This window comes from Oratosquilla oratoria, chromosome 28 (genome assembly GCF_046742065.1).
Source record: "Oratosquilla oratoria isolate Oo_2021 chromosome 28, ASM4674206v1, whole genome shotgun sequence".
Taxonomy (NCBI): Eukaryota; Metazoa; Arthropoda; class Malacostraca; order Stomatopoda; family Squillidae; genus Oratosquilla; species Oratosquilla oratoria.
This window is the reverse complement of record NC_134804.1, coordinates 4002342-4012341: the sequence shown is the minus strand read 5'-3', so window position 1 is coordinate 4012341 and position 10000 is coordinate 4002342.

Sequence of the window (10000 nt, the reverse complement as noted above, 5' to 3'; positions counted from 1 at the left end):
CCACAAAACTGATTCCAAACATAAAAAATAAATCATACGAAAATCGACTAAAACATATGAATCTGTTTTCCTTAAAATAGCGTAGACTCAGAGATGACTTGATACAGGTCTTTAAAATTCCAAAGGGAATTGACATCATCAAAAGTGCCAAAATTTTCACACAGAATGAAAATCCGACAAGAAATAATGGTCTCGAACTGTCCGGAAATATATTTAATTTGGAAGTGGGTAGAAACAACTTCGCCAACCGTGTAGTTAATGAATGGAACAAACTTCCTGCATTGACAATGTAACGTAGTTCAGTTCGAAGCTTTAAGATTCGTTTAGGTAAACAATTTATCATTATTTACTATTTACCTGTTTATCATTTAACTTTACCTATTCATCTATTTACTTGTTTTATTTTTATATTTTATATTATTATAATTGTTATTTTTTGTTTATTTATCTTTTATAATTTTATACGTGTATATATATATATATATATATATATATATATATGTATATATATATATATATATATATATTTCATAAGACGAAAATGTAGTAGCACATTTAGTAAAATGTTTTAAATAACCCACTGTCGGAGAAGCAAAGCAAAAGAAACAGACGAACTGTATATTTCGACCACTACTGTGGTCCTCTTCAGTAGAAGAGGACCACAGTAGTGGTCGAAATATACAGTTTGTCTGTTTCTTTTGCTTTGTTTCTCCGACAGTGGGTTATTTAATATATATATATATATATATATATATATATATATATATATATATATATATATATATATATATACATAAATATATATACATATATATATATATATAAATATATATATATATATTCTTCATTTATTTATTTATTCTTTTACCAAAAGGTCTACTGTCGGCATGGTCCTCCTTCGTAATCCTTTGTAATGTAAGATACAATACAATTACACACAGCAACGAATAAATTGTATAAGAACAATTCTGGTAATATGTGCTAAGAAAGCGGGTACTTACATTTAAAGGTAGGTGTGGAAAATTACAAGCATGAGATGTACGTTACATATATGCATGGGTCAGGTGGTCAACAATGTGACTTCAGAAGCCGGGGGAGGGGTCGAAGAGGGAACGGTCACTGTAGGGGAGGGGGGAAGTGCCGGAGGAAGGGAAGAAGGGGAGGAGGAGGAGGAGGAAGAGGAGGGAGAGGTGGAAGTGGATGGGGAGAAGGGGGGAGGGAGGAGGGTGTAAATTAGGATTACTAGGCCGTGAGGAAAACAATGGAATACTAGATGTCATATTAGATTGGATATTAATAGCCGGTGCTTTGTCTCTAATATGGAATGCTTCAAGCAATTGTAGTCTCCTAAGGTCATCACTGGTTCCAATAATTTTGGTAGAATTAACCAAGTCCTCCCTGCTAAGTTCGACGTTGTGAAAAAGTCTGTGATGTTGTTTGATAGCTCCCTCCTGTAGATGTAATGATAGGCGACGGCTGACCTTGCATCTAGTATAACCGATGTATGATTATGGAGCTTACAATCCTCCGAAGAACCAAAATATTGGTATACTACATTGGTTCTAGATGTAATGTTTGATCGTCTAGTTAAGTTGTTAGTCATGAACAAAAAGTTCTGGGATTTTTGTAGTAAAAGAGAATGCGGATTTTGTTGTTCTCACTTGTAGGGTGGCTTCTTTATAATCTTTTTGATATCTTTTTAATATTTTTTGTAATTATTAGTTTCGGTAATATACTGTATATTGATGTAGCTGTGGTTTTGTAGTGCAGTGTTTGTGAGGTGTGTTTTTAGCATCCTGTTGGTAATGGAATCAAAGTCAGTGTTGGAGTATCCATTGTTTGTGAGCATTTGTCTAAGGTGTTGCAGCTCGTTGTGCAGTGCATGCCACGAGGAATACACCGAGATGATTCTTTTTACATAGGCTCTTATTACCTTTCTTATAGTTCCCAGTGCACTCGCCAATGCCATTCATGCATTTATCAAAGTTAATGGGTTTGCGACATACACTAGTAAAAAATTTCTCTGATGTAAGGTCGACCAGCATATCCAGGAAAGGTAATAGACCGTTATTGTTCATTTTTATTTTGAAAGTTAGGACAGAAATATCTACACCAAAGAAATTTGTTATTTGTGTGTATCGGAAACCCACCACTGTAACTAATATATCCTATGACAAATATAACTTTCCCTAACTAATGCATCCTATGATGAATATAATTTACCCTAATACATTCTGTTATAAATATAACTTTCCCTAACTAATACATCCTATGACAAATATCACACTTGAGAAGTCCAGAATGGTAATAATCAAGGCTGAACATTATTCAGTACTTACTACATAATGACAGAACCCAGACAGGTATTCGGTGCAACGGACAGCAAGCGAGACCTTAGAGACAGGAGGGAGAGTGGGGTCTGAATCTTGTCAGGACAGGAGCAAAAGAGAGAGAGAGAGAGAGAAAGAGAGAGAGAGAGAGAGAGAGAGAGAGAGAGAGAGAGAGAGAGAGAGAGAGAGAGAGAGAGAGAGAGAGGGGGGGGGTCAAGCTCGGCCTCTTTTATAGGTCACAAAAAGGGGCGGAGCTTCGCAAGTTGCAACTTGTAGGATAGAGACAGGGGCACAGATAAGCAAGCCGGCTCTACAAATCTTCTCCGCGTATATGGACCATACGAAAGTTAAGTGATTGGAGAGCTAAGGCCCAGCGGAGGATACGTTAATTGCTGGGTCGAGCTCTCTCGATGAATGCCGAGAGGTTGTGGTCGGTGTAAACTAAGGTCTCAGCCACGGGAGCACTAAGATAGCACTTAAAGTGGGAAAAGGCTGAAACCTTCGCCAGGGCTTCTTCTTTTTTTTTTTTTTTTTTTTTTTTTTTTTTGTTTATACGCTCTTTATGTTTTTATTTTTAAGCCGGTTTTTTTTTTTTTTTTTTTTTTTTTTTTTTTTTTTTTTTTTTTTTTTTTTTTACTGTGGAGTAGGTTCGTTGGTGAGGGAGAAGCTTCACGGAGTAGTAGTAGACGGGACACAGGGTTTTGTAGTTTGCTCCGGTTTGTAGAAATGCAGCTCCGATTCCGTCTCTAGCTGCATCATCTTGTAGTACAAATGAACTAGAGAATTCCGGTGTTTGAAGAAATGGCTAGTTGATTAGGAATTGTTTGAGTGCTTTGAAAGATGTCTGGCATTCGGTATACACACGAACTTTTATTTCGGATGGTAAGAGCAGTAAGGGGGCAAATAATAACGAGAGGATCCTGCAGAAGCGGCGGTAATATCCCGCCATTTTCAGGAACGTTGAGGGGATTTGTTGTTCTGGGGAACAGGAAACCTCAGGATTGCCTCCACATTGGCATGTTTGGGTCGGCATTTTCCATTTCCCACGACATACCCAAGTTACAGTACAGTAGCATTCTCGAACGTGGATTTCGCCAAGTTGATGACGAACCCGTTCGTTGCTAAGCGATCAAGGAGGGCATTTAACTTGCTTAGGTGGTCGAACCAGGTATCTGCTAGAATAATGAGATCGTCTAAATATGCGTGGGTGTTTGGTAACTCAAAGATGGTTACATTAATGGCTCTTTGAAAGGTAGTAGGGGCATTGCATAGCCCAAAATGGAGAACTGTGTAGTTATACAGGCCAAAAGGGGTTACAAATGAGGGTAATGTTTGGGCTTTTGGGATAGGAGAATTTGATAATAGCCCTTGAAGAGGCCTATCTTAGATAGGTGGTCTTTCCTACATTATCTACTAATGTGTCGATGAGGGGAAACGGATAGCTCTCCTTCACCGTAGCATCGTGGAGGCGACGGTAGTCCATGCAGAGCCGCCACTCTCCATTCTCCTTCGGCACGAGCAGACAGCGTGAAGCCCATGGGGGCGGTTAGTCCCGTCTCTAGTAGATAGTTGACCTCTGTTCGAAGAATCTGCAGTTTGTGAAGAAGTAACTTGTATGGACTCTGGCGGATAGGAGATACATTAGGTTTGAGCACTATGTCGTGCTCGGCAATGGTACAGAGACCAGGACGGTCTCTACATACCATACGGTATTTGGTGAGGAGATGCACGATGTCATCGCGGTGCGATGGAGGAAGGTTAGAGAGTAATGTCTCTGGATTTTCAAGTAAGGTGGAGTTAGGGGTAGTTGTTTGTGGATTTGGGATGTTAAGGGTAGGATCAAGAGGGGTAACATTTGAAATTAAAGATACTGGTCTCCGTAGTTCATCAGTAGGGTCCTTTCGGTGGTATAGTTTCATTAAATTTACATGAACTAATTTTGAGTCTTTACGCCTGTCTGGCGTAAGTATAACGTATATGACACAGTATATGGACCTTGAAATCTATTTGAGATGGGAGCCTCTGGAATTGGCAAATAAAGTAAGACTTCATCGCCAGGCTTAAAATATTTTACTTTATTTTTATCGTCAAAATGCTCCTTCATTTTTAGATTGAGCTAGCCTAAGGTTAAAACAATGTTTCGAACTACCCTCATTCGGTGTTTCAACTTACCTAAATACCGATTTACAGTCTGCTTGGGGTGGTTGGGACCTTTTTAAGACTTTAAGAGGTCCTCTCACTTGTCGACCATATGAGTTCAAAGGGAGACTGTCCTAATTACTCTTGAGAGGTTTCTCTAATGGTAAATAGCATGAGAGGTAATCACTCATCCCAATCAGAATGTCTGCTGTTACAAAATTTACGTAACATTGCTTTAAGAGTTCGATGGAAACGCTCGAGGGCTCCTTGTGACTTCGGGTGATAAGCTGTTGAGAGAGTTTATTTTATCTCTAATTCTTCTTGTACATTGGCAAAGAGTTCACTTGTAAAATTTGTCTGTCAGGTTGGATTTCTTTGGGCAAAACTACTCTAGTGAGAAAAATTATTAGAGTGTTAGCGATGGCTTCTGCATTCATTCTTTTGCTAGGGAAAGCTTCGGGAAATCTCGTAAGTGGACAGATTATAGTCAGAATGTATTTTTTTTTTCTTAGCAATGGCCCCACTATGTCTATGAAAATTTTATCAAAAGGGTTCCCTGACACAGGGATGGGAGATAAAGGGGCTTTAGGGATCTTTTGATTAGGCTTGCCAGCGAGCTGACATAGTAGGTTTGAACATATTCTTTAATATTCTTTTTTAGATTTGGCCAAAAGAAATGATCTGGTTATAAGTCTTACAAACTCCTATATAACCCCTGAACCATCATGAGCTATTTCGATGATTTGGGATCTAATTGACTGAGGTGAATCTCTGCCCAAGTGTCAGAATTTAAATATAAAGGGGACTTTGTACATCTCATGAGAATACCTTGTTGTTAATAGAATCCAGGGAATCTGTCTACTTTATCCTTAGAATCTTTTGATAATATGGAAGTGTTTTAAAGTCGAGTCGGATTGTTGAGCCTTGATGAGGCTAGAAGTTGACATGATTTGTGTAGATAGATAAAAAATGTCAGGTGCATTTTCGCTTAAGGGAACTGATTGGGAACGAGTTACTGCACAGCGAAAATTCATGATGTATGTGATCTTCTACAATTGTAGGATTTTTGTCACAAGGTGTTTTAACTATACCTAAGGGAGATACTACTAATGAACCTGCAATATCATTACCTAGGATGCGCTCAACTCCAGGAATTGGCAACTGTTACTTCCTTATTTACAAGATTACATTTAAGAAATATTTTAGCTAGATTTGCGGATTGGACAGTAGACAAATCCTGTATCTGTATGTTATCTCCAGTACTCCTCTTTTAAACTCTAGGTAGGGCATCTTTAAATAAAATGGATTGAGCAGAGCCAATGTCTCTCTGAATAGTTATTGGGAAGAATGAACCTTCTCTGGTTATAACAATTTTACCAGAGGATTTGAAGTCTTTAAAGAGATGTTGAGGGCTGAGTTACAATGTGTGCCATAGGGTTAGAAGAACTTTGGGATTTTGTTCCACCACTTAGCTTTACTAAAGACTTTCCAAATGTTGGGGTCTTCCCAGAGTAGGGACATTTGGAAATGTGATGTCCGTTACGCTTACAATATCCACACAAAACATTAATGGGTCTTCCCACTAGCTTATCACCAGGAGTACCAAGGAAACCTACTGATAACTTTACATTTGGTTTTCCCGTTGCGTACCCATTTTATGTACTATTGTGTAAGGTTTGAGACATCCTTATCATTTAAGTAAAGAATTATAGGGGGTGGAATACACCTCTTAAACTCTTCGTATACCATAAGATCAATGAGTTGGTTATAGGATTCCATTCCCTTTGAGGACAACCATTCCTTAAAAAAACAAATAACTTATCAGAAGCAAACTCAACGTAAGTGTCACGGGGAGACTTAACTAAATTTCTAAACTTTTGTCTGTAAGCTTCAGGGGTGATGTGATACGCCTTTAATATAATTTCTTTTACTAACGGGTAGGAGGAATATTCCTCAATAGTATTGAATACTCTAGCGGCTGTACCAGTTAATTTAGTTTGGATAAGCCATCTTCCTCAGGCCATTTCCGATGTTGGGCTAATCGTTCAAATTGCCTGAAAAAGTATTCGGGATCTGATTCATTGAAATATGAGACTGCAGTGATTTCTGTATGTAACTGGACTGAAACTTTGAGCTCTTTTTCACATCTTATTAAATCTACTTTACTTATATAGTCAAGCTCTTTCTCCTCACTTTCATGTCTCACTTTCTCTCTTTCTAATTCCGTTTTCTCCCGTTCTAATTTTATGTTTTCTAGTTCTAGGTTAACCATCGATCAATCTTATTTTACTTTTGAAATTGCACCAGAAGAGGGAGGAGATTCCACTTCTTCCAATTGTGATGCAGTGGGGATGTTCATGAATTCCTCGAGGGGGAAACTACATCTTGTAAATGAAATGAGTAATTTAGGGTTTTGAGTTGTCTAAGATTGGTATTCCACTCCCAAGTTAATGGGAATTTTTCCATTCACCACTTTGGTCAGAGTGAGAATACTAGATAAGGTGGGTTATACCCACGGTTGAAATAGCCTATATTATTTCTATTTTTGTATTTGAATTTTTCCGACGCTCAGAAAACCTTTCCGAAGTAGTGGGCTTTTGCTCAGTTTTTTTTTTTTTTTCCCGACAGGAAATGAGGTATTGTATATAACTCTTAGTTGCGTCCGAGATTATATATCGAAAGTTCAGAGATATTTTCGAACACGACTTGAATTGTGCTTAAGAAGTACTTGAAGCTGAAATTTCAGTTACTAGTAAGTACCGAATATTGAGTCATAGCGACTGGGGAAGCTACAGCAAGTAATTTCTTATGGTGGGCCACAGTTAAATAGTACTAATGAGGTAAAGTTTCTACAGATGTCAAGGGTACTTTTTATAGTGACGCACAAATGTTATTTGTTCTTCGCTGGAATTTAGTGGCTAAGGGACATCAATAGATGTCAGAAGAGTCTTCTCTTTATAACCGTTGTTTATACCTAACCGAGTTCGTCTTACCTAATATCAATAGTTTGTCTTACCTAACACCAACAGCCAAATATATCCATTTTCGTACGAAAGCAGAAACGAGATTAAGCTATGTTTGCTGCATGCATTAGCGAGAGGTATCAGAATTGCCAGATACGTATGATATATTTACTTAAAAAAATAAAGTGAAGTTAGAGAAACTTACCAGTCTTTGATCTATTTATTCATGAAGTTCGATTTAATTAAACCTATGAAATTGAGATCCCGGACAGCAGGCCGTCATATTACAACCTTGTGGTAAGTTTTGAGGAGAGAGATAGGCGAGAGGATTGTTAATAATAGATTGTTCATCAGTCGGCAATTTCAAGCAGTTTTGGCTAGGGTAGGGGATGCCAGACACCACCAGATGCAATAACGTAAGTAGATGAAAGAACAATTCACTAGTTTTTGCAGTTCTTCTTTTCATTAATTAAATAGAGAAATATATTGCAAGAGATGGGTTTCTTCAAAGACTGGCAACCAAAAATGAGAAAATGATTTTATCTATAAGACGTAAGGTATTACTAAATCAATCTCGTATATTTTCTTCCATTGCAGCAGCACAACTATACACCATAATTTCTGAACGCCCTAACATAAGTCTTATGCTAAATAACACTTTCCCTATTATATCCTAGGCTAAATATCACTATCCTTAACTAATACATCCTATGATAAATATTACTTTCCCTAACTAATACACCTTATGATAAATATCACTTTCCCTAACTGATACATCCTATGATAAATATAACTTTCCCTAACTAATACATCCGATGATAAATATCACTTTCCCTAACAAATAAATCCTACGATGAATATAACTTTTCCTAACTAATACATCCTATGATAAATATCACACTTTAGAGGTCCAGAATGGTAATAATCAAGGCTGAACTGTATTCAGTACTTACTACCTAATGACTGAACTCAGGCAGGTATTGGGTGCAGCAACCAATACTATTCACCATTTACCGGCTTGATTTTTTTTTATTCTAAAGGTAAAAATATGTGGTGTTACTGAAATTTGTGTATTTTGAAGTGTTTATTTATTTCTTTGTTATGTGTGGCATATGTTTTGATGACAACATCCATTGAAGGATAATACTTTTAGCCTTGTTTAGCCAGTTTATTTAGATATATTTTTAATAGTTAGCTCCTTGTGTATTTCCTGTAAGAGGGTAGTAGAAAGTGGTTGGTCGGGACGACCAAGTGGTAGCTGCTGAGTCATGTAAGAGGCTGTTAGACAGTGGGTAGAAAGAGAGGTAGATACTGGGGTAGGTGGCGAGACTTTCATTTTCATGAGTTGGGTGTTTGGTAAACAACTTTTCGTCGGCGAAGATATTGCACAAGCCCGCTCCCCACCCAAAATGATTACAAACAGCGGCTGGAGACCCGATTTAGTTGCTGTATAATATTAATTTTATGCTGATGTAACAATATGTAAACTAAGTCAGTTGTGCATTGATTTCGAGATTGCTTGATTAAGCAGTTTTGTTTACGGGGTTTGTAACAACCTTTTTGATTGGAGAAAGAGTGGAGGGGGAGAAAATTCAATTGGTTCACGAGAAAAAAGTCACGCCTTAAATGGAGGTACTTAGATGTAAAAGTAAAGATCATTCGACTAAAGAAATCATAACGTCAATGCGAACTGACCTAGTACGAAAATTGAGGTTTCCGGATGGGAGTCCCTTGATGTAATTTGACGAACAAAGTGTATATATTCGGGAAGAAAAGAAAGAAAATTTAGCTCGTTTAATTCCCCTCTCCTAGACAGAGTAATAATACTTAGAATTACTACAAATGAAAACAGAAAGTGACTAATCATATGTAACAAGACAGTGGTGAAAAGAAAGTAGAAAGAATGAGACGTAGAATAAAGTAAAAATACAAGAGAAAGTCGGCCCATAGAGACAAGAGAGTGGTGAAAGGGAACAGTGGACGGAGGTAATAGTATATATGAAGGAGTGATTGTGCCAACAGCACTGTATGGAGCAGAAACATGGAACATAAGAGAGGAAGAGGGAAGGAGCTTGAATGTGTTTGAGATGAGGTGTCTGAGAAGTATGATGCGGGTTACTAGGCTAGATAGAGTGAGAAATGAGAAGGTGAGGAGGAGAACAGGGGTGGAAAGGGAGTTGGGAGATAGGGTTGATGAAAGAGTATTAGGATGGTTTAGACACATGGAAAGAATGAGTGAAGAAAGACTAGTAAAGGAGGTATGGAAGGCAGATGTGGAGTGAGTGAACATGAGGGGACGTCCTAGGATGAGATGGATGGATGGGGTGAAGGGGGCTTTGGGGAAGAGGGGAATGTCTGTTGAGGAAGGACGGGAGAGGACAGAAGACAGGGGTGAATGGAGAATGGTTGTATATGGAAGATGTTGTGATGCATGAGGTGGAATGGACGGGTGGATGGGGGGTGAGGTAGTATGTATGAGCAAAATTTTGACGCAGCCCGAAGGGATTTCTCTCCGTCCTATTCTTTATATGGGGGGACGGAGAGGGGGGGTCGTCGATTTTAATGAAG